At 44.6% G+C, this 23,020-nt stretch overlaps 1 long non-coding RNA gene across 1 annotated transcript; it reads right to left on the reverse strand.

The window, feature by feature from the left end:
* Nucleotides 1–15,014: 15,014 nt before the first annotated feature.
* LOC122441837 lies at nucleotides 15,015–20,128 on the reverse strand. Its single transcript, XR_006269455.1, has 3 exons — nucleotides 19,998–20,128; nucleotides 17,915–18,040; nucleotides 15,015–17,762 (listed from the first exon to the last, which is right to left on the reverse strand). It is a non-coding gene; the product is annotated as an uncharacterized LOC122441837 (long non-coding RNA).
* Nucleotides 20,129–23,020: the final 2,892 nt, after the last annotated feature.

A 23,020-nucleotide genomic window follows, 5' to 3' on the forward strand; every position in this document is an offset into this window, starting at 1 on the left:
AAAAGTCGGACACGACTGAAGCGACTTGGCATGCACATACATAGGCAGGGAAAGCCCTGTCAAAGTGGGAATAATTTGCTGAGGCTGCTGGGCAGAGATGGGAGAGCTTCCTCTGCCCCCGTGGGATACAACAGTATCCCTGCTCTATGACAGCATTTTGAATTAGACAGTCTAGACGATATTTATAACTGGAGTCTCTGAGTGCCACAGACACTTAAGAACCTTTATTCATTCAGCAGGTATTTGAATTGCTGTTCTAGATGCTTGAACACATCAATGAATAAAACAGACCCTGGTGCTTTTAAACTTCCGTATGCCGAGGAATCACCCAAGAAGCCTCCTTAGAGGGTAAAAGTCCATTCTCACCCTGTGAAATTATGTTTCAATGGGTCTGGAGTAGGTCTCAGGAGTTTGTATTTTTAAAAAACATCCTTGATGGTGTCAGTGGTCCCAGGTCCCAAACTAAGCAGCTCCATAAACATTCACTGAATCAAGCTGTTGAGTTGTGCCAGGCTGTGGGATTCTGATCTGTGGGTATCTTTCTGTGAAAATGAACACTGGGGCATCCTTCTTTGCCAAAAAAACCACTGCGCAACTTTCATTGTAACTTTACAACTATGTCTTTCCCCACCACCCCCCACCATGCCCCCCGCCCCCGGTTTAACCTTCCTCACTCCCACCCCTCCCTCACTATAAACACTGTAGGAAAATGAAGTGTCTTTCAACAGAGTTGTGTAAGAACCCTCCTTACTGGGGTGGCTTTAGGACCTCACTAGAACCCTCTGTGTGTGTTAGTCACTCAGTCGTGTCCAGCTCTTTGTGACTCCATGGAGCCCTCCAGGCTCCTCTGTCCATGGAATTTTCCAGGCAAGAATAGTGGAGTGGTTAGCCATTCCCTTCTGCAGGGAATCTTCCAGACCCAGGGATCAAACCTGGGTCTCCTGCATTGCAGGCAGACTTTAACGTCTGAGCCACCAAAGGACCCTGACACCTGTTTTAAGTAGCAGGTGCTCTGAGAAAGATTAAGGTTCTAGGAGAAGCTTACCTCATTTCTTGGTAAACATTTCAATTAATTATTCATTTGCAGAATTGCCAGGGTGGGGCCCAATTTTTCTATAACGTAAATATACAAGGTGGCTTGTAACTTGTAAAAAGGGTAGAGGGCAAGTGGTAATGCCCCAGCTGAGCTGTTCACAGCATTTTGGAAATAAATTTCAAGTCTCCCTTTCACAAAGAGCAGCTGAGTTTGTACCCAGTAATGCATGCCTAACTTGTTTCCTGATCACTGTGTTAATTTCACAATGATTTTTTTTTTTAAGTCTCTTGCAAAAGGCAAAGAACTGCTTTGGAAAGCATATATTTCATCATGAATTTACATAGGTATATACAAGGTGCCGAAACAATACTCAACCTAGAGAAAGAAGGGGAAGAAATAGCCACTGACGCTTTCTCTTGCTTTGATACACCCTTCCATCTCCCAGGGAAAGACGGTGATGAGGTGAGCAAACACAGAGGGGAAGCAGGCTTTGTTGTTTGAGAGGACAACACAGACAGTTCTAAATAATAGGCTCTGGCAGTGGCAAGCCAGCCACAGACCTTGGGGATGATGGATCTTCCAAGCTTTCATGAGTAAGAACAATAAGAAACATTTGACATTAACTCCAGCACCTCCCTTTCTGTCAGTATTCTGTCATTAATTCTGAAAAGACAGATGCACATGATCAAAGCTTACCTGAACAGTTAGTCTGGGAACGGGAAGAGAAGCAGTGAGGCTGTGATGAGGGTGAGAAGGAAGAACCATCTTGACCTCGGGGATATATTGTGTATATTGTGTGTGTTCAGACGGGCACTTTGAATCTCCAGTCTTAATCTGCCTCCCATGGGAAATGGAAATAATGACACTTGTGACAGTGTGTTTTGAGAGCCAGCAGTGATAGTGGTGTAAGCATTTCTTACAGCTGATAAGGCCAGAGTTAAAATAATCATGATACCAATTTCTGTAATAATCCTGCATGATTTTGTAAGAAGCAGTACTAAAAGTGTTAATCCTTGAAACTGTGTCTAATCCATTGGAACATACTTTTCATATCATTTCATTGAAGCCTGTTTTATTTAAAATCTAGCCAAAATTAGCAGTGTATTAGACAATGTGTAGAATGATATTTGTAAAATGTACTCAGGGATGTTTTTTACTTTGAATTATCACAGCTGTTCCAACATTAGAAAGCCTGGGTTTCTCCTAATGCAATAAAAATCACCTTAAGTTCAGCATAAAATTATTTTTAATGCTGTGAAAGGTGAACAAGGAAGAAATATACAACATAATGAGATATGACTTAAAAGAAAATTTTTTAAATGAGAGTCTTCCTAGCATCCTGTGGTCTGTTATTCTAAGATTCTAACTAACCATTCATTTAATCCCTCATTTTTTAAAAAAAAACACACACCTGTACGGACACAAGATCATAGTCTCTTTGTTCGAGGAAGTTATAAATAGATGCTGTTTTTTTGGTAAGGCTTTGGTTAACATCAAATATTGGGATTACCTTATAGTTTGAGGTTTTTAAGGCAACTAACATTATCTTTGCTTTTACAAATGTAAATTCCTGACTTGGGAATCCCCTTGCAATCCTCAACTTCAAAATTAAGTAAATGATTTTAAAAATTCAGCTTGCTAAATTGAAAGGGCAGATCCTGGCCTTTTCATATAGTTGGTGCTCTAACAGCACGTGTGTAGAATTAGTTCACATCCTGAGAGAATCACTCATAACTGATGAAGCTGCATAAAAACAGAGCACTTTTATATGAAGGCACCATGTTAGACAGTGTGGGTTATTAAAAGATAAAAGACCTATGCCATCTGCCCTTGAAGAATTTATGATCTTACTGAAAGACAGGTCAGGTACCTATGAAATAAAACATAAGGATGACTGTCGATATACTGAGCCAGACTGAATGGGCAGAGAAGTACATGTGACAGGAGTTCCCAGGAACACAACCTGTCCACTGGGGTGACCCAGGAGGGCATCTGGGTCTAAGGGGCCTTAGCTGGGCTTCCAACGGCCTGAATGCCCCTTGCTCTCTGGGCAACACCCAAACACCCCGGTACATAGACCAACTTCAGGTCCAATCTGAGGGGCTAGTGTTGTGTTTTCCGGGACTCAGTGTTGTCATTGAGATTCTGGCCTCCCAAAGGAGGAGTTCAAGGAGAAACCTGGTATTCTTTAATTACAAAACACATGAGTCTCTGGTGGAGAGCAGACCCTTTCTCTAATGATGCCCCCGGCAAAGAAAGGATGGCCTGGACTTCCCTGGTGGCCCAGGGGTTCAAACTTCACACTCCCATTGCAGAGGGCATGGGTTCCATCCCTGGTTGGGAAACTAAGATCCCATATGCCCCACAACAATACCAAAAAAAAAAAAGAAAATGACGTCTTCATGGAATGTGTGTGGGGAAATTGTATTGTAAATGCATTTCATGTATTCAACTTCACCTCCACACATTTGGTACCAAAACACAACACAAAACAAAAAACACCATATAGACAAAAAGAAGCCTTAACCACTTTGGGCAATTCCACCTGCCCTCCCGTCGAAGGAGCAGAGGGCCCAAGGATGCACATGTGATTCAGGTGCTTCTGTCTCCTGCGTCTCTCACAGTTGGGCTCTCTGGCTCCCTGCAGTGTCACACCAATGTGCAGAGAGATCTTTGACCTTCCTCGTGCTTGCTCCTAACTGCAAATCACATCTTTCTGGTGCTCAGCCAAAGAAACAAAGATCTGCTCTATCACTGGATGAAAAATTGTGGTCTTGAATTCACTGAGAGTTCATCTCCCAAGTGACCCCTTCCTTAGGGACTTTTCAAGGGAAAATTTGACATGAAGCTATTTTTGCCTTATATGCTGACTTTTGCGCCTATCCCATGTATGAGACAGACTTCTGTTTATCTTGAATGAATAGTTTTCTTGTGTATACATAATGGCCAGCTCTTTGATAGCAGAATCCATTTTTTGAGTTCTGGCTCTAGACACACGGCTGTTCAATAAAACTGTGGTGTTGGGGAGGCTTTATCTACTGATATAATTTACACAGTCCAATATGGTTGCCACTAGCCACAAGGTCTATTAAGCACTTCACATGTGGCTAATGCCACTGAGGAACTAAATTTTAAATTTTGTTGAATTTTCATTAACTTAACTTTTTGTATGTGTCCTTGTGTATGTATGTGTGACACATGGGCTTAGTTGCTCCACTGCATGTGGGATCTTAGTTCCCCAGACCAGCGATTGAACCCACATCCCCTGCATTGGAAGGCAGATTCTTAATCACTGGACCACCAAGGAAGTCCCTCATTAACGTAACTTTAAATAGCCAAATGTAGCTCATGGCTACCATATTGGACATTGCAGGTCTAGAACATCAGACCCTGATGGGCTTATGTTTGGTCTCAATCCTCCTATGCATATGACAGGTAGTAGAAATTCCTATTTGAACCTAAGCCATGTTCACTCTCAAATTCAGGAAAGTCTAGACACATCCTGAAGGCTAGTGGAGAAGTGGAGGCCTTTTCATAGAAGAGATCAAGACACCCACCGGAAAGAACTTACCCCAGGGGAAATAGAAAAAGAGTCCACAAGGGGGTTTGTTTCAGGAAGACAGGCAAGCTTCAGAAGAAAGTGGCAACTATGTGGTCAGATCTGTGTTGTCACTCACACTGTCCCAGGCCCAGCGCAATGGAGCCATTCCTGAATCTAGGAACAAGGGGCTGCAACCCACACCCTGCTCCCTGTAAGCCCCACTCCCCTGTAAGCCCGGCTCCCCAGAGCATTGAAGGACAAGGAAGTGGCGGTGCAGGAAGCATGCAGCCAACATTTCTGAGCTGCTCCTGAGTGCCAAGCATGGTGCCAGGTGCCGCCAGGGCTGACAGCTACTGCAGCACCTGCCTGGGCCCTGCCTTCAGCAACCTCTGCCCAGTTGTCAGCAGGGCACCGATGCCTCTGATGAGCATCAAGAGCGCAGGCCCCACAGCACTGGGAATTGCCATGAAGATCTGAAGCTTTCTTTTTTTTATGGTTAACACCACTGTGTTTATATATTTATTCAACGTTACTGTAAGTGGCTGGTCTCATGTGAACAGTCTGGGGTTCACCTGAAGACATTCTGGAAAGCAGGCATATTCTCCTCTGTCCTTCTTGTCACATCCTCAAAGATTAAGAGATTATACTGGCCAAGAATGGCCAGTGGGAGAGAGAGCGTTTTACCACACTTTACATGAGAAACAAAGGGATAAAAATCCTCACTAGATTTTTTTTTCTCCCCAAGTCCCTCTTTAGCTTCTAGCCCTCTCCAACCCTCTCCATGGTTGCTTCTTAAATCTCCCTAATTCCTTTCCTAATGCAGAGCTATTTGACCTGTACCAGCTTTCCCAGGGGGCATTTTAAAGCACTCACCTAGCAAAAGGTCACTTTCTCCATAGGGGAGATTCATTCCCTAAGAAAAATAAGAATTCTCCATCATTTTGATTTCTAGTTTCTTTAGTACCCTGTGTCATTTTCCAGAAGAACTCAAGGCAGCCAAAAATGAGGCCATTAAGAGGAAAATGCCAGAACTTTCTGGTTCTAGCTTCCTCAGGTTTAATATCTCCTCTTCAACTTTCCCAACAACTTAATTTTAAAGAAGGTGCCTCCTCTCTCTCAGTGTTCTTTGACCTGTTTGTCTGCTTGCTTAATGTTCATCTCTCCTGCTAAACGATCATTTCCATCAGGGCAAGTACCATACTGACCATGTTCACTACCGCACCCTAAGCATGTGGCATGGGGCGTGTCACAATAAATAATAAATGGATGTCTGTCAGATGAATGAATGGTCAACAAATGCAGTATTGGTTATCTATTGCTGGGCAACAAATTATCCCAAAATGTACAAGCTTACAGCAACAATGATCATTTATTATCTCACACAGGAATCTAGGAACAGCTTTGCTGGGTAATTCTAACTCAGGGTCTCTCATGACATGACAGTTACAGTATCTTCCAGTGCTGCAGTCATCTGAAGGTTTGACTGGTCCTCCATAAAGTGTGCCTTCTTTGTATTTGGCAACAGTTTTTTTAGGGGACCAGCTTCTCTCCACTCAGAGGTACCGTGCAAAGGATAAAAGCATTAGGAAAGAGATTGGCATTCAAATCCTGCTGCTTACCAGCTCCATGATCTCTTTGTGTAAGTCTTGACAAGTCTGAACTCTTTTTTTTTTATCATTCCTCACTTTTCTCTTCTGTAATAGGGGCTTGCACGACTCTTCTTTGCAAGACGACTGTAAGGCTTAAGCAAAAGGAGGTCCATAAGGCACTGAGCATGGCGCCTGGTGTGTAATAAGAGCTTGATAAGTGGTGGCTGTTAAGAGTAACGACTCCCTCACCTGATCCTTTATATTCTGGACCCAGCTTAGCAGTCCTGGTACCTCCTGGGTGGTAGAGTTGGCGAGGTTCTCACGTTGCCAATGAGAAAAACAAATCCAGGGTGCTTAAGTGCTTGTCCACAGTGTGGCTTTGCTCCTCACTGCTTGTCGGGATCCTGGGCAGGGCTCTCTGAGGAGACTCAGTGATCACCAGTTCAGGAAGGGTGACGAGTGGCCCGAGAAAGCGGTGTTCCATCTCAGCTCCCCCAGGCCATTCTTGAGGGGGAGCTGGGACTCTGGTTAACGTCTCAGCTGAGTCTTCAGGGGAGGTTCCTGTGCCTGACCCTCCTCCCGGCGCTGGGTCACAGGGATTGATTAGCGGCTGGTAAAACAGCAATGACAGAGCATCCTTATCCCAACGAGCCACCCGAGTGCCTCCAACAGCTACAGGCAGATGGAAAACGACCACTTAGGCCTTAATGAGCTTGCTCAGCGGTAATTCTGGGGAGTCCTAAGAGGCTTAGCAGTCATCCAATCTTGTAGTTACTGTTGTTGTTTGGGTTTTCTAGGTTTATTTTGGTTTTTGTTTGTTAAGGGGTTTGGAGGTGGGGGGTGTTTGTTAGTTTGTTTAAGATTTTCCTCACTGAGCAGACTGCTGCTTTGATTACTCAGCCAGGTTGTCACATCCTACTTTGTGGGTAGATTCTCAGTCATTTGCAGATGTGAGATTATGAGACTGTGTTTGCATTTGCCTGCTTTCTAACTGCCTTCAGTTCTCCTGAATGGCTTTCATCTTTAACCCAAAGAGCACACACTTCTTTTCTGAATCCAATCTAGAACCTGTGACAGCCCACTCAGGGCGCTAGAGGAGAAAAGGGCAAGACTTTCTCTTTTCCAAAAAAAGTAACTCCCTAGTTGAGCAAAGAAAAAACATCAGACTCTTTTTAGGTCAGCAGGGTCAGATGGAGTGCCCTACACAGGTTTTGATGAACACCTCTATATGTGAGACACCACCATGAAATTTAAAGTTAGTTTGTGTTCACAGTGCAATAGGCTCAAAGTCCACTTCACCTCACCCATGACTTAACAGAGGGAAAATTCCTACTTATGCATGAATTTGTATAAGCAGAGTGTCTGGGCCAGGAGAGTACCACTGAGACAAGCAAGTTCTGGGTGGCTGCTTGTTTGCAGTGAGTGGTGGCCACCACAAAATCAGGCTCCAGAGCATCACTCACCCCCAATCCAGGGTGTGCTGTTCCCCACAGGAGAGTTATACTCTGGAGGTGCGACCCTGCCTCTAGAAGACACTTGGGAAGAATTCAAAGAAAAGGTCTGGAAGGACAGCATATTGATCCTGCAGGAGTGGGACCTGGAAGGCTAGGTCTAAGGTGAGAGGGGGAACTGACAGGGGGCATAGATCATTCAGTGATCTGATATTGTCATTTTTTTAGAACTAAGTTCCAGGGAGATGAAGTCAACTGCTTAAAATCACAGTTTGCCATAGACCTGCCTCCTAGGCTAGGACATACGGCAGGAGAAAATCCTGGAGCAGGAGGAGGCAACATTAGAAGTGGAGGTGAGATGGGAGTTTCCGAGGCTGCTTGAGTGGCACTGAAATGCAGGGAGCCGGGTACTCCGTGTACTTCACGTGTTTTCCAGGGATTATCCCAGCTTAGTGAGTAATGAAGGCAACTCTCCGAGAAATTGAATTTTGCTTCAAGGGTAAGGGGAAAAAGATGTGGAAACAGAGAAGGGCCTATTCAATGTAGTTGGAGGCCCAAAAAGAGAAGGACTGAGATGAAGCCCTGTCAAGTGAATTTGGGACGCTGCATGCAGATACAGTAGTCTGCCGGAAGCATGGCCTTCAGTTCAGGTCCACGGAGATGCTTCCAGCAGAAAGTCTGTTGAAAGAGAACAGGGGTAAACTGATCATCATGGGGTCGCAAGAATCAGACACGACTTAGCGACTAAAACCACCGCCACCTTGGTACCTAAAGTGACAGTGAAAGTGTTAGTCATGTCCGACTCTTTGCGACCCCATGGACTGTAGCCCACCAGGCTCCTCTGTCCATGGGCTTCTCCAGGCAAGAATACTGGAGTCGGTAGCCATTCCCTTCTCCAGGGGATCTTCCTGACCCCGGGGTCAAATCCGTGTCTCTTGCATTGCAGGCGGATTCTTTACCATCTGAGCCATCAGGGAAGCCCAATGGTACCTAAGAATGACATAATTACCCAAAGACAAGTGCCAAAGGCCAACTCTGCCAGGTGTGCCTGCCACCCACATTCCTATCAGTCACTGGCTCTCAGGGATGAGCTTGCCCATGGGACTCTCCCCCTTGTGGAGGGCTGTTCATCCCTATAAAATGAGGAAGGGCAAGGGTCCCTAAGGACCCTCCATGTTAGGCTGGCAAATGGGAATATAGACCCAGAGAAGGATGGGCGGGGACAGTGAGAAAGATGGGGATGCTGGGCCTCAAGTTCCCCTAACTATTGGAGCCGCTCCATACCCTGAAGCGGGACCCTGAGCAGTCCATGTCGGGGAGGGACAGTGTGTGTTTGACCCCTTGGTGGGCTGAACTAAGGCTGCACTGCAGAGTCAAGCCTGTAACATCTGGAGCCTCACTCGGGACAAGGAGAACAGAGAGGAGGCACACTCTCTGTTTCTACACTTCTCTTCACCACTACATGCCCCAAATGATGAGCTTTTAATAGATCTCCTTCCAATAATGGGCTTCCTGGTGGTTCAGACAGTAAAGAATTCGCCTGCAATGCAGGAGACCTGGGTTTGATCCCTAGATTAGGAAGATCCCCTAGAGGAGGGCATGGCAACCCACTCCAGTATTCTTGCCTGGAGAATCCCCATAGACAGAGGAGCCAGGCAAGCTATAGTCCATGGGGTCACAAAGAGTTGGACATGACTGAGCGTCTAAACACACTTCCAATAACGACCAATAATATAATGTGGTTCTCAGGTCATTGGTGATGAGCCTGGCCATCTAGGGCTTGGCCCAATCAAGACTTGGGCTCACCTCTATTCCCAGGTGGGAAGGAGCCAAGTGACAGCCTTGTGTGGTCCTTGGACTTGGGCTACACTCACTTGGTCAATGTCATGTTCCTATAATCATCATATCCTGTGGCCTCTGGCCTCCAAAGGGTTCGATTTCTGCTGAAAACACTGTAAAAAGAAATCTCTCTGCTTGTCAAACAATAGTTTGCGCGCTTCAGAGGGTGTGAACGCTGAGACTTCCTATTTTCTGTTCCTTTTCTGAAGTGCAAAGGGCAGCTGATGGGCCAAGAGGCTGTTCCAGATTAAAGCCCTCCTGACAGGCTTCCCACGGACCTCCCAGCACACAGCCTCCTGAAGTACCAAGATGCCCAGGCCAGCCTTTCCTGTCAGGAGTCTCACCTGGACAAGAAAAAGAGACAGGCTTCCTAAAGGCATTTTATAAAGCAGAAGAGAACACTTTTTAAAATTCAGGCCTTTGGAAACAGACACTCTCAAACAGTGCTGGGAGAAGTATGCTTTGAAGAGCTTTGTTGGCAAGTCATTTGGCAAAAAGCATCACAAGTGCATCTGCCATTCGAAATTCCCATCGAAAGTGCAGTTGGGAATTCCACTTCTAGGAACTTACCCAAGGAAACAGTCTAAGATATGCCTAAAGACTGAGATGCCAGGGAATTCTTTACAGCCTATTTAAAACAGGGGAAAAGCTGGAAACAACCTAAATGGAGAATAGCTTCAATAAATAAGTGTGATCATAAGATGAATCCTACCTAGACTGTTACTACTAAAATACTGTAAAGTGAAAGAAAGGAGGAAAAAACAGTAGGGAGAGGGAGAGGAAGGAAGGAAACAAACAAGACAGTAGGTACAATAAAATCTTATTTTTGTAAAAATGCATGAGGGACACATTTCAAGGGGTAATACAGGATTATGTGTAAATTTTATTGTCTTCCTTTTGCTGTTCAATACATTCTGATTTTTCTGCAGCAAACACACATTCATTTAGTCTTTAAACAAACATGTATTGAGTAACTACGAGGTATCAAGAGCTATGCTAGGCCAGTACTGACAGAGAAGATTTCTGTACACCAGAACTTCCTGATCTATTGCTACCTGTACAATTTTTTTTAAATTAATTGTATTATTTAGTACTGTAGAAGACTCTTGAGAGTCACTTGGAGATCAAACCAGTCAGCCCTAAAGGAAACCAACCCTGAATATTCATTGACAGGATTGGTGCTGAAGCTTAAAGCTGCAATACTTTGGCCACATGATGTGAAGAGCCGACTCATTGGAAAAGACCCTGATGCTGGGAAAGATTGAGGGCAAGAAGAGAAGGGGACGACAGAGGATGGGATGGTTGGATGGCATCACTGACTCAGTGGACATGAGTTTGAGCAAATTCCGGGAGATAGTGAAGGACAGGGAAGCCTGGCATGCTGTGATGAATGTAATCGCAGAGTTGGACATGACTTAGCGACTGAACAACAACAATAGTAGTAATCATACTGCTTAGGTAATTTTCAGCCTAGAGTCTAGGAGTGATTTATACCAGAAGATCTCCAAATGATTCCCTGGTAGCTCAGCTATTAAAGAATCTGCCTGCAATGCATGAGACCCTGGTTCAATTCCAGGGTCAGGAAGATCTGCTAAAGGAGGGATAGGCTACCCATTCCAGTATTCTTGGGTTTCCCTTAGTGGCTCAGCTGGTAAAGAATCTGCCTGCAATGCGAGAGACCTGGGTTCAATCCTAGGTTGGGAAGATCCTCTGGAGAAGAGAACGGCTACCCACTCCAGTATTCTGGCCTGGAGAATTTCATGGACTATATAGTCTGTGGAGTCACAAAGAGTCAGACATAACTAAGTGATTTTCACTTTCACTTTCACTTTACAAACCACCCTGCTTTGCGGAAATCCATGGCCCTCCTGTTTCTCCCACAACTTACTCCTGCTTGTCATGGCAAAGCAAGCATAAGCTTTGGAAGGGCAGTAGGGAAATCCAGAGCTGCCTTTGGAGAAGGCTGCATTTTTGGTAAATATCTGAAGACTAATTTGTGTGGGAAGCTGGATACCTGTGGTGAGAGATGGGGCAATGGGATAAACAGCAAGGATGGCTGTGACACCAGCCTTGCTGAGGCATCTAGGTGGCTTTCACAAAGTCAGTAATGTCTGTGCCACACTTTTCTTGTGGGAATGTTTGCCCTGCCTGTAGGTCTAATCGGATTAAAAGAAGGAAAACATATCTGTCCTGTCTACCTGCATGGGGAGTTGCCCCAGGATGGCCCAACCTGTGGCCACAGCAGGTTGAACCAGGAGTGGACACCACCCTCACATAGGTCTAACCAGACTTCCTGTCCTGGGATTATATTTTATTTTTAAAAACATTTTATTTTATCAAACATTTTATTTTATCTTGGAGTAGAGTTGATTAGTAATGTTGTGTTAGCTTCAGGTGTACAACAAAGGGATTCAGTTATACGTATACATGGATCTATTCTTTTTTAAATTCTTCTCCTAATTAGATTGTTACAGAATATTGAGCCCAGTTCCCTGTGCTACGCAGTAGGTCCTTGTAGGTTATCTATTTTAAATATAGCAGTGTGCACATGTCGATCCTGAGCCTCTCCTGGGATTTTAGAATAAGTACCAGGGGGTTCAGGCTCAGTCTGAATTGATTTTTTGAAAGGAAGAAATGAAAAGCCTCAGTCTCTGGGCTTGGCCCTCTTTGAGAGAAGAAGTTGGGCTATAGAAGAACAGAGCAGCTCGTGGGAGAGGCAGAGCTGAGAGATGGTCTTGACTGATTTCCAGTTGCCGAACCCTGGCCTGGCCTGAGACCGAGCTTTCCTTCTATCTTCAGGTCTGAGGAAATGCCCTCATCTTTTAACATAAGTTCCCCAGTTTTGCTCACAGTTAGCTTAAATGGTCTCAGCTTCTCAAAACTAAAGGGTTCTAACTAATACCCTTGCTCACAAAGCTGGTATGAAAATCAAATAGACTCATTTTACACAAAACATCTGAAAACTCCTTTAAAAAAAAACAGACTTAAATTTGCAGTTAGGGCAGGATCACAGGCTGTGACTGTTTTTTTAGCCCCAAATTAAAAAAAAAAAACTCTGCTGATTTCAACCCTATCCTTGCCACAAGTTTAAAAGTACATGTTGCATCCAATTTCTGGGTTTTGGGAAAGGGAAGGCAGCGGGGAAGGTGTCTGTGACTGAAGGCAACATGACCCTTGGATTCTGTATTACAATCAGTAACCCTGACTGCTCTACCAACAAACTCCCAACTTCAGCAATTTGCAAAATAAAAAGATAACGCCCACCTCCTGTCCAAGCCCAAGGGTGTTGGCAAGGAAGCGCTGCTTAAACCCGTTATCTAGGAACCTAGGTTTCTTCTACTTCTCTGCTTTTGCCACTTGGCATACCTTCCTTCCAGGGCCACGGAGTTCCCCACGGGTCCTCTGTACCCAGCCAGCAGATAAGGGAAGACCAAGTGAGAATGCAGAGATCTCCTGGGACGTTTTTAAGGAGCCAGGCCTGAAGATGGAAGACTTTATTTCTGCTCATATTCCATTATTCAGAGTTCAGTCACATGGCCACGCTTAACTATGAGAGAGGTTGGGAAAATGTAGGCCACCTACAAGTCCACAAGGAAAAGGAAATGCTGTGAGCGTCGCAGTCCCTGACTCCATCCTTTAGCCCTTCTTCCCTGACTCCTGTTTGTAGATGTCTCTGGCCTGCTGTCCCGCAGCCAGTAACACAGGGACTGGCAGACAACCGGCCTGTGTTTTAGAGCCCACCTACAGCCTGCTTTTGTAAATAAGCTGTTTTATTGGAACACAGTCATGCCCATTTGTTCATTTCTTGTCTTTGGCTGTATTCCTGTGATAATGGCAGTGCTGAATAATTTTGATGAAGACCACAAAGACCACAAAGGCTGAAACATTTACTCTCTGGACCTTTACAGAAAAATTTGACAACTTCTACAAAAAATACATAAGCATTCCAAATTCCAAAAGTATGTTGATCTCTCTGAACTGTGTCTTTTCTTTTTCTGTTTCCTTGCCCTTGTGGGTCAGTTTGCTGCCCTGGGCAAACCAGTGAATGAGACCACATGTGGTGAAGGGTTCCATTGTGTTGGGAAGAACTCGGGTGCTCACTTTTTCTGGGGTCACTGGGGCATTTTGGTCATTTTCATAACATTGCTGCAGTTTACCCTATTTTTAGGCTTAAGGAAACTCTTTCTGAATTTAATTCTTTGCAGTTATTCAATTTCTAAATAAAGTTCCCATATCATCTGGAAGTTTTTATATGTTTTCAATTAATGGAAGAGAAAGCCGATAATGTAAGTGTGGCCAACTCAAGAACAACAACAACAAAAAAAACTGGATTATAGGAAGAGCAAAAACTGGAAAGAGAGTTGAGCAATGTTATGATAAGCCTCACAAACTGCAACCCTAACTCTACTCCTGTAAAATTATCTTATTGTTGCTACTGAAAAAATGCCTAACTGCAAAATATGATTTACTGCATAAGTTGTGCTATCTTTATAAATTATTATATGTCACTTAGGTCATTTTAAATTAACAATAACTAGACGTTGCTTCATTTTCCCTCATTATGTATGATGTTATGATACTTTGCTGTATGATTGAGACCTTTTGGATCCTTTATTTAATGAAGATTTTGAGACTTCAAAACAGCCTGCTTCCCCTCTCAAATGGCCTTTTCTTGCCTGGAGTTTCTGTGATTCACTGCAATACCATCAACTCCCAGTCACTCTGCCAAGCCCTTCTGCAGTGTTTCTAAGGACACAGGTTTGGTTTCTAAGAGCATTGACACGTCTCGCCTCTCCCAGTGCTCAGAGTTTCCACCTTCTGGTTTGGGGCTTTGGCCAGAGCCCACGCCCTGTTCGCAGATGTGCCAGAAGGAGCCCAGACCCTCTGGCAGAAGCACTGTCTTTTCTGCCTGTGGAGTGGCTGGTGGGGCGGTGATGTGGTGGTTGTTCCCCTCCCCCAAGTCACAGGGAGACTCGGGTTGGGGCTGGAAGATTTGCAGTCTCTTCCTCTGGGCCCCACCTGAAAGAGAAGTTCTAGGCTATGAAGCTTGCAAGGAATTTTTGTTTTCTGCTTTGTGAGTCTTGTTCATGAATCCCCCTTTTTCATTGATCACTGGGGCATTTGAAAACAGAAATTCCAGCGGCTCCAGCTGAAACCAGGAGGAACCTCTCTCTCCTCTGCCCACTAAAGGATCTTGCTAGAATGTAAGCTCCATGAAGACAGGTAGTTTTGTCTCTTCACTGATGGATTCTCAGTTCAGTTCAGTTCAGTCACTCAGTCGTGTCCGACTCTTTGTGACCCCATGAATCACGGCACACCAGGCCTCCCTGTCCATCACCAACTCCCGGAGTTTACACAAACTTATGTCCATCGAGTCGGTGATGCCATCCAGCCATCTCATCCTCTGTCGTCCCCTTCTTCTCCTGCCCCCAATCCCTCCCAGCATCAGGGTCTTTTCCAGTGAGTCAACTCTTTGCATGAGGTGGCCAGAGTATTGGAGTTTCAGCTTCAGCATCAGTCTTTCCAATGAACACCCAGGACTGATCTCATTTAGGATGGACTGGTTGGATCTCCTTGATGGATTCTAGAACAGTCCTAATACATATTAGCTTCTCAAGAAATATTTGGTGAATGAATGACAGATGACTGACCAAATGGCATTTGGGAATGACTCTATGCCTGCTTACTGATACTTCTTTTCTCATTTCTTCAACAACAATAACAACAACAAAAACAGGTTTTATTTAGGTAATATTTACACACAAAGAAATGTATAGGTCTTCAGTGCACAATCTGATGAACTCTGAGAATAGATAATCCCTTTGCATCCAAGGGCTTCCCAGGTGGCACTAGTGGTAAAGAATCCATCTGCCAATGCAGGGGACATAAGAGACGTGGTTTTGATCCCTGAGTCCGGAAAATCCCCTGGAGAAGTGCATGGCAACCCACTCCAGTATTTTTGCCTGGAGAATCCCAAGGATAGAAGAGCCTGGAAGGCTACAGTCCACAGTGTTGCAGGGAGTAAGACACAAGTGAAGCAACTGAGCTCGCACATACCCATGCAACCAATGTTCCAATCCAGTTTTATAATATTTTCATCACCACAGAAAAGAACAATGCTTTGTATTAATCAGCTTGGGTTCCAGCCTCACTTTATATAGTTCCCTTTAGAGTTCTCATTTCATTTTATCCTATTACAAGAACTCATGTGAGCCTACACCTACCAAAATATAAGCTCGGTGAGGTTGGAGATACCATGACCTGTCATGGCATGTCTGGAGCCAGGTAACTAAATAAATGTCGAAGTAGGCACTCCTGGATAATCCGAAGATAAGTCTTACATCAAAGATGCACTGGGGTGCATGTGACCTATTTCTGAGTGCAGTGCTGGGTGCAGAGCACAGAGAGAAGATACAGGGCGGAGGAGAAGGAGAAGCCAGCTAAGCCAAAGAAAGAACAGAAAAGGTTCAAGAAGGGCCAGATAGTGGGACACACAGGGACTTCACAATGTTGTCTCAGGTCAGATCTACTATTCTCGCCAGCAAAAGGATTTCCTTCCCAATCATTACACGAAAAACTAGTGTGCTTCATCTCCATACCAAATCTCACATCCCAGGTTTGCAAATTAGCAGTGCTTCACACTCAGAGGACGTTCAACACAAGATTCTTCAACAGAATTTATTGAATACCTGTCTTTTCTCATGATACTGCTGTACCTGACCCAAACAACTAGGACCCAATGGACTCTGCAGGAAATGGGCTAAGATCTAGAATCAGTCACTAGCATCATGGTGCAGAATACAAGTTTTAGAGCCCTTTGACTGCATTCAACTTCCAGCACCACTACAAGATGGGCAACCCCGTGCATGTTATTTAAGCTCTCTGCTCCACACTGTCCGCATTTGTAAGGGAGCATGACAAGAGGGACAAGCTTCTTGCGGGGATTAATGAAAACAAAGCACATAAAGAGCTTAGCATGAGCCCAGCATATACTAAGCACTCAACCAGTGTTCTCATTACTAGCAACTCTTAGAGAGTGAGCCTGACAAGAATACCCTCAGCTGCAGGAACTGAGCAAAAGGTATCTCATCTGTTCTGGGGTCAGCTACAGTACTGAGAAGATGTGGCCTCAGCAGGTCACAGTCTCAGCAGACAGAGGGCCTTGGAGAATCTCATTGGAGGTGGTGGAATAGCCCACAAAGCAGGGACAGAAAAAAATAGGGCAGTGGGGACGGAAGAGGAGTCTGGGAGAACTCCTTAGAGAAAGGACAGAAACCAGAAATGAGTGACTTGTTCAGAAATATGGAGGCAATTCTGCCTTAGGACCCAATACTTCTAACTCCTTCCCCCAGTTTTGTTCTAATTAAGCTATGGGTACACACCAGGTATGTGCTTGATATTGGCACATGCACAAATACACTGTGTGTTTGTCCTGATGAAAAGATTTTGTTAATTAATACATAATACTGAAAATACAAATGGAGGAAAAGGAATTTGTGATACATTTCCGCTCATGTAGTGGTATCCTGAAAATGTGATTCTCAGCTCTATAAATCAGATTGATAATGAAATGCAACTGTAGGTTGGTAAGGACTGTGAGAACTGGAGTCTGGAAACTTGAGCTAAGCATCACTTCTTCCCTAGATCAGAGCGAAGCCGGGGCGGGGAAGAGACATATCTTGGATAAGAGGCTGGTTCCGTGTAAACTTTTTCCTTTTTCAGGTCACTTTCAGAGTATCACAATTATTAATTATCCACTTCTACACCCCCTCCAGGGAAAAAGCAGTTGACCTTCTAAAAAATGCAGTCCTTTAAAGGCTTGGGCCTATGACTGTCCCCTCTGTGATGTTCTAAAAATGCTTCCCTTGGTGGTTCAGCTATGACTCACATGGCCCAGAACAGCATTTCAGGAAAATTGTTTGTCTCTGTCTCTAGTCTCTGTTCTTGGCTTCTCTTGTTCAGCTGATAAGACTTTACAGTGCCATCCAGGTGAAGGAATCAGAGTTATATCTGCAAATAGAACACTCCACTCCATCACACGTCCCATTAGGTGTGGCAGAAGCTGAGACTAAGGGCTCCTCTTCATAGTGAGGAAGCTTAGGACATCCTCTCTGGGCCCCCAAATTCCTGGCTGGCCCCCACTGAGGTGGGCCATTGCAGGTGCCCATGAGAGCAGGAGGCACTGCATCTTCCCTGGCATGCTCAGCTTTGCTTTAACACAGAAGCAATTTGACTTGGAGAGTGATGAAGGGATTCCCTCCCCAAGGGATCTGTTTAGCTGGCAGTAGTTCTGGTTAGAAATTTACCTGTTGGCACAGAAAGAAAAGAACAGAGTAATTCTGTCAAAACTGTACAATCAAACTGGTCAGCCTTCTCTGAACGAAGGCCTGATGGTGGAGTCAGCCCCGTGCCCCCATCAGCATGAACAAAGGGCCTATTATTGTATGAAAACAATTACCTGCATGCCAGCAGGCAGCATGCTGCAGCAGGACCAACATGCTTCGTTTGTGTCCCATCACAGCCACTTCCCTGATAAGTGATCTTGAGGAAGTTTTGTCAACTCTCCATGCTTCAGTTTTCTTACCTGTGGAACAGATCTAATAAAACTAGCCTCCTAGGGTTTGGGGAAATGATTCAATGAGACTAATCATGGAAAGTGGGCTGCAAAGTGCTTGACACATAGTAGGCTCTCATTACTGCTAGTTTCTCAACATATGTCTCTTCTTTGTTCTTTTGCTTTCCTGCTGGTTTTCTTAAAAGCAAGGAGAATGGGAAGAAATAAAAGTTATGAAGAAGATGGGGATATTAAAGGCAGCAAGGAAGACAGAACTGGCAGGAAGTCTGATGAGGAAAGCTCAGGACATTCGGAAACCAGAACAATGGTGGTATTTTGGGTACTAGTAGGTTCTGCAGCAGATAACTGTGTATTTTTTCTGTCTGTGCAATGTCCTTCCTTCTTGTATTAACTTTCTTTTGTTGTATAACAAGTTACTCCAAAATTTAGCAGCTTAAAGCCATGTGCACTGCTGACATCACAGTTCCTATGGGTCAGGAATGTAAGTACAGCTTAGCTGGATCATCCAGCTCAGGGTCTCTCACAGGCTATAGTCAAGGAGTCGGCCAGGTCTGCCCTCACTCAAGGCTCATATGGGGAGGCATCTACTCCTAAGGTCACTCAGTGAGTGGTTAATGACAGGACTCAGCTCCTTGTGGGCTATTGGATTGAGAGTCTCAGTTCCTTGCTGTCTATTGGCCAGAGCTGATCCTCAACTTCTTGCCACATGAGCCTTTCCATAGGGTAGCTTATAATATGGGAGTTGGCTTCATCAGAGTAAGCAAGGGAAAGAGGGGATCATAGACTTTGGTAAAATACTGTTAGAAGGACTATTCCATCACCTTCACTGTATTCTATACATTAGAAGTGAATCACTAGATCAAACTCACACTTAAAGGGAAGGAATTATGTAAAGGTCATTATCATCGGACATGATGATCACTGAGGTCTTAGAAGACTGATAACCTCACTGCCCTTCTGGTGAGAGCAACCCTCCATAATTTCTGCCATCTCTCCTGGACCCCTCAATGGGATAACATGAGACCCAGGTCATCTTTGATCATGGCACATCCAGTTAGCCACAGTGATTGGTTCAAGAAGTAGCCATGTGACCCATACTGGGCCAATCAGAGTCTTTCCCTGGGATTTATATATACTAAAACAAGGAGACAGAAGTTCTCTGTTTCATCTGAAATCACTAATATGAAATGATGTAGCCTGGGGTTTCCCATGGCCATATCCTCTACTAATCATAAAAAAGAATTCCAACTCTACAAAGAACAATTTAAGACATCACATTTTGAAGTAAAGACAAAAGATCTAAGATTAAAAAGAGAGCACTAACAAACCAATGGCATTTGTTTTTAACCCCTGAAGCTAGTTTCCCTTGAAAATGAATATATCTCCCCTTTTCACTTGAGATAATTTAAGTTGGGTTACATCTCTTGAAACAAAAACAATCTTGGTTAAGTTGGCCTTGGTTTTTGCATCTGTAAAATCAAGGAGCTAAACCAAATGATTCCATGTTTCAAGTTCTAAGATTTTGACTTGAATGGTCTGATCCTTTATCAAGAAATAGATTTTTCAGAAGTGGGGAAAGAATAGAAGAGCAGCCTGAAGGGAGAGGAACACACAAGGGGCACAGACGCCCTGCTGTGACCTGTGGGAGCCAAAGACCAAGTCTGCCTTCCCCAGAATTTACCAAGGCTCCAAGTTTCAACTCAGAACATTAGAATGCCACCAAAAAGGATTCATGCTTCTAGTGACCCACGGTAAGAATCAGACATCTTATTTCATAGACTGCTGGAGCCATGATAACACAGTCTCAGGGACATGGACTTTATAGAGGCAGTAGCCCTGTGCTTAATGATGATAATAATAAAATAATAGTATATAATGTTTACTGAGTGAATACTACATAGCTGGCAATATCTCACATCCCAAGTTCTTGACTTACTAGGTATGTTACCTTAGACAGGTGACTTACCCTCCATAAGCTCAGCCTCTGCAGAGCTGAAGTCGCTCAGTCGTATCCGACTCTTTGCGACCCCATGGACTGTAGCGCCCCAGGCTCCTCGGTCCATGGGGTTTTCCGGGCATGAATACTGGAGTGGGTTGCCATTTCCTTCTCCAGGGTCCTCATCTGTAAATGGGATAATAACAGTTCCCTTCTCACTGGGCTGTTGTGAGCGCCACATATGAGTCCATGCGGGTAAAGCACCAAGCACAGTAACTAGCATGTGCTGTTCTTCAAAGGCTCCTCCTTGCCGTCCTCATTAGTATAGTGGTGAGTATCCCCACCTGTCAAAGGCTCCTCCTTGCCTTTTATACCCAGCTCAAGTATCGACCATTCCACACACCACCCCCTCTTGTCCATCCACCTCCTCTGTGCCCCCAACAGCACTTCATTCCTGCCTGCTTTTCTAGTCCTACGAACTTGCATTTACATTTACCTATTCCCCTAGTTATCACTCTTGGCCAACCATACCTTACTTATCTGTGGGTTCCTAAGGTCTAGATCCATGCCAAACACACAATTTGGATCTCAACAAATCCAAACAGGTGGATAAGCACAATATACATCAGCCTCTAAAGCAGAGGAACAGATGATCTGCCTGGGAGGAGGACACATCTCTGGGTTTCATGACCTGGTTGGGTATTCAGGATTTTCGTCAAGCGAAACTCTGATGTGTGTTTGTAAAGCTTCTCCTCCAATGAAACCATCAGTTGCTCAAGTGAAAAGTAATAATTCCTCACAACTGGCAGTCCAACCCATCAGTAACCAGCGTGGAGCCCAGTGTTAATGGGTGCGGTGCTGCTGGTTTGGAAGCTGACCAGAGACAGTAAGTAAACATGACGGTTGCCTGGGTGTACAAACACCAAACCAGCTTCTCATGGCCTCATCCCTGGGACAGTCCAGTCACCGCATCCGTGACACCCACATGTGGTTACTTGTCAGCTCCTGTCAAGTGCAGCAGCAAGAGCCGATCACCCTCAAAATGCAGATATTAAGGACAAAAACACAATAACAGCAGCTTTTATAAGAAGCCAATGTGTTTGTGTGGGTGTGTTCAGAAAAAGTGGTCATTTTCTAAGCGGGGTATATGATAAGGGCCTGTGTTAAAAGAGGGAATATTTCTCTCCTTCTAAGACCACATTATTTTTTCCAGCTAGAGGCCAGGCAGGACTAGAAGGTTAGAAATGTGCACCCACCCAACTGACGACAGAAAGATGACCTGGGGGATGGTCTATACAGCACTTCATTTCTCATTTGTCTGGATGTCAGAGAAGCAGTGCAAAGTGTTTTTGGAATCTATAAGTAGTGTGGAAACGGAAATGGGAAGCATGCCTGGCTCCTGTGGCATGAATAATGGAAAAAATTTTAAATACAATGTTTACTCCCTTGTACTCATTGGAATTCAACTCCAGGGCATAGTAGGGCTTACAGGATTACAGTGGGTGGTCTCCCTCATGACAGGAATTCAATAAAACTCTCTTACGAATTCCTCTTCCCCATCTGTTAGTTTCTCTTCATTCACTCACTCATTTATCTATACCCTGTCTGGTTCCTGGTTCTGGAAAGGAATGCAGCCACATATTCTATAGGCTTGGGGAGCTATGCATGGTTTTTAAGCAGGGGAACTCTGTGATCAAATAAGACTTTTAGAGCATCTAGCATCTAGAATCAGTGCTGAGGAGGAGAATAGAGGCCAGTAGCCATCCAGATGAGTCCTAACTAGTGGCTATGGAGGAGAGAGGATAATCAGAATTTCTTGGCTATGGTGGAGAAATAGCAAAAACTAACTAGAAAGTTTTTTGTTTAGGTGATTTTATGAATGATGACACTACCAAAGAAGACTGACAATACAGAGGAGGAGAATTTTGGAGAAGAGGAGATGAAAAGCATGAGGAACCATCTTAGTGAAAAGTGCCGTGTAATGATGTGTCCCATTACCAGTGAAGGGGACAGATAATGTTGCTAAGGAGGGTCATGTGTTGTTCCAGTGGTCAATTGTGGGTTGACCTACAGCTGCACCACGTTGGGTCACTCTGCCTCACATCCACAGCTGGTCTTACATGCTGATTGTGCTCCATGGCATGACCACTATGGCCACTAAAGGAACTGTGAGAGTGTGGGAATGGGGCAGTACAAGCCTAGGACCACCCTTAGAGACCCCCAAAAGGCCTCTATCTTTACTGATAGTGAGCCTGGTGTGTACTACTTTCACACCTAAATATCTTGAGTTTGGACAGAAATCCACAGGTAGGGGAAAACTGAGTACACCAGAGTAGATAATCAGACTGTTAAGATCGTCCTCAGGCTCTGCCTTGAATCTCTGCCCAAATTTGACCTCCTAACCTGAGGGATGAAGTATATCGCTCAGTCAGTTCTGACTCTTTTCAACCCCGTGGACAGTAGCTTGCCAGGCTCCTCTGTCCAAGAGATTTCCCAGGCAAGAATACTGGAGTGGGGAGCCATTGCCTGTGCCAGTGGATCTTTCTGACCCAGGGATGGAAGGCGGATTCTTTACTGTCTGAGCTACCAGGGAAGCCTGGAGGGGAAAGAGGAATTCTTTCCAAGAAGCCTAGTCTTCTGTCTTGACTCCCAAAGCACCTTCTCCTCATCTGAGAGGCTCTGCTGCTCCTCACACGTCCCCATAAAGCCTTTCTTTTCCATACTGGGCAATTCTGTGAGCCGAGCAGCTTCCTAGGTGGGAGAGCTGTTCTCTATTGGAGCAATTCGGACTTTGTAGGCTGTCTCTGCTGCACATCTAGAAGGCAGCTTGGAGGTTTTCTTTGTTGTTTTTTTTTGTTTGTTTGTTTTTTGTCTTGTATTGCTTATTTATTCTCACTTTGTTTTAAATAAAAGTTTTAGGCTTCTCAGTATAACGGGCTTTAAAATTTTTAAGAACAAGCCTTGCGCAAGGCTGAGACTGCCCCCCACCCAAGGAGCAAATGTGGAGGTGACCCCTGCTGGCTAGTTTTGCTCCTGCAGCCCTCTGCCCATCT

The sequence above is a fragment of the Cervus canadensis genome, chromosome 5 (genome assembly GCF_019320065.1).
Source record: "Cervus canadensis isolate Bull #8, Minnesota chromosome 5, ASM1932006v1, whole genome shotgun sequence".
Classification (NCBI taxonomy): Eukaryota; Metazoa; Chordata; class Mammalia; order Artiodactyla; family Cervidae; genus Cervus; species Cervus canadensis.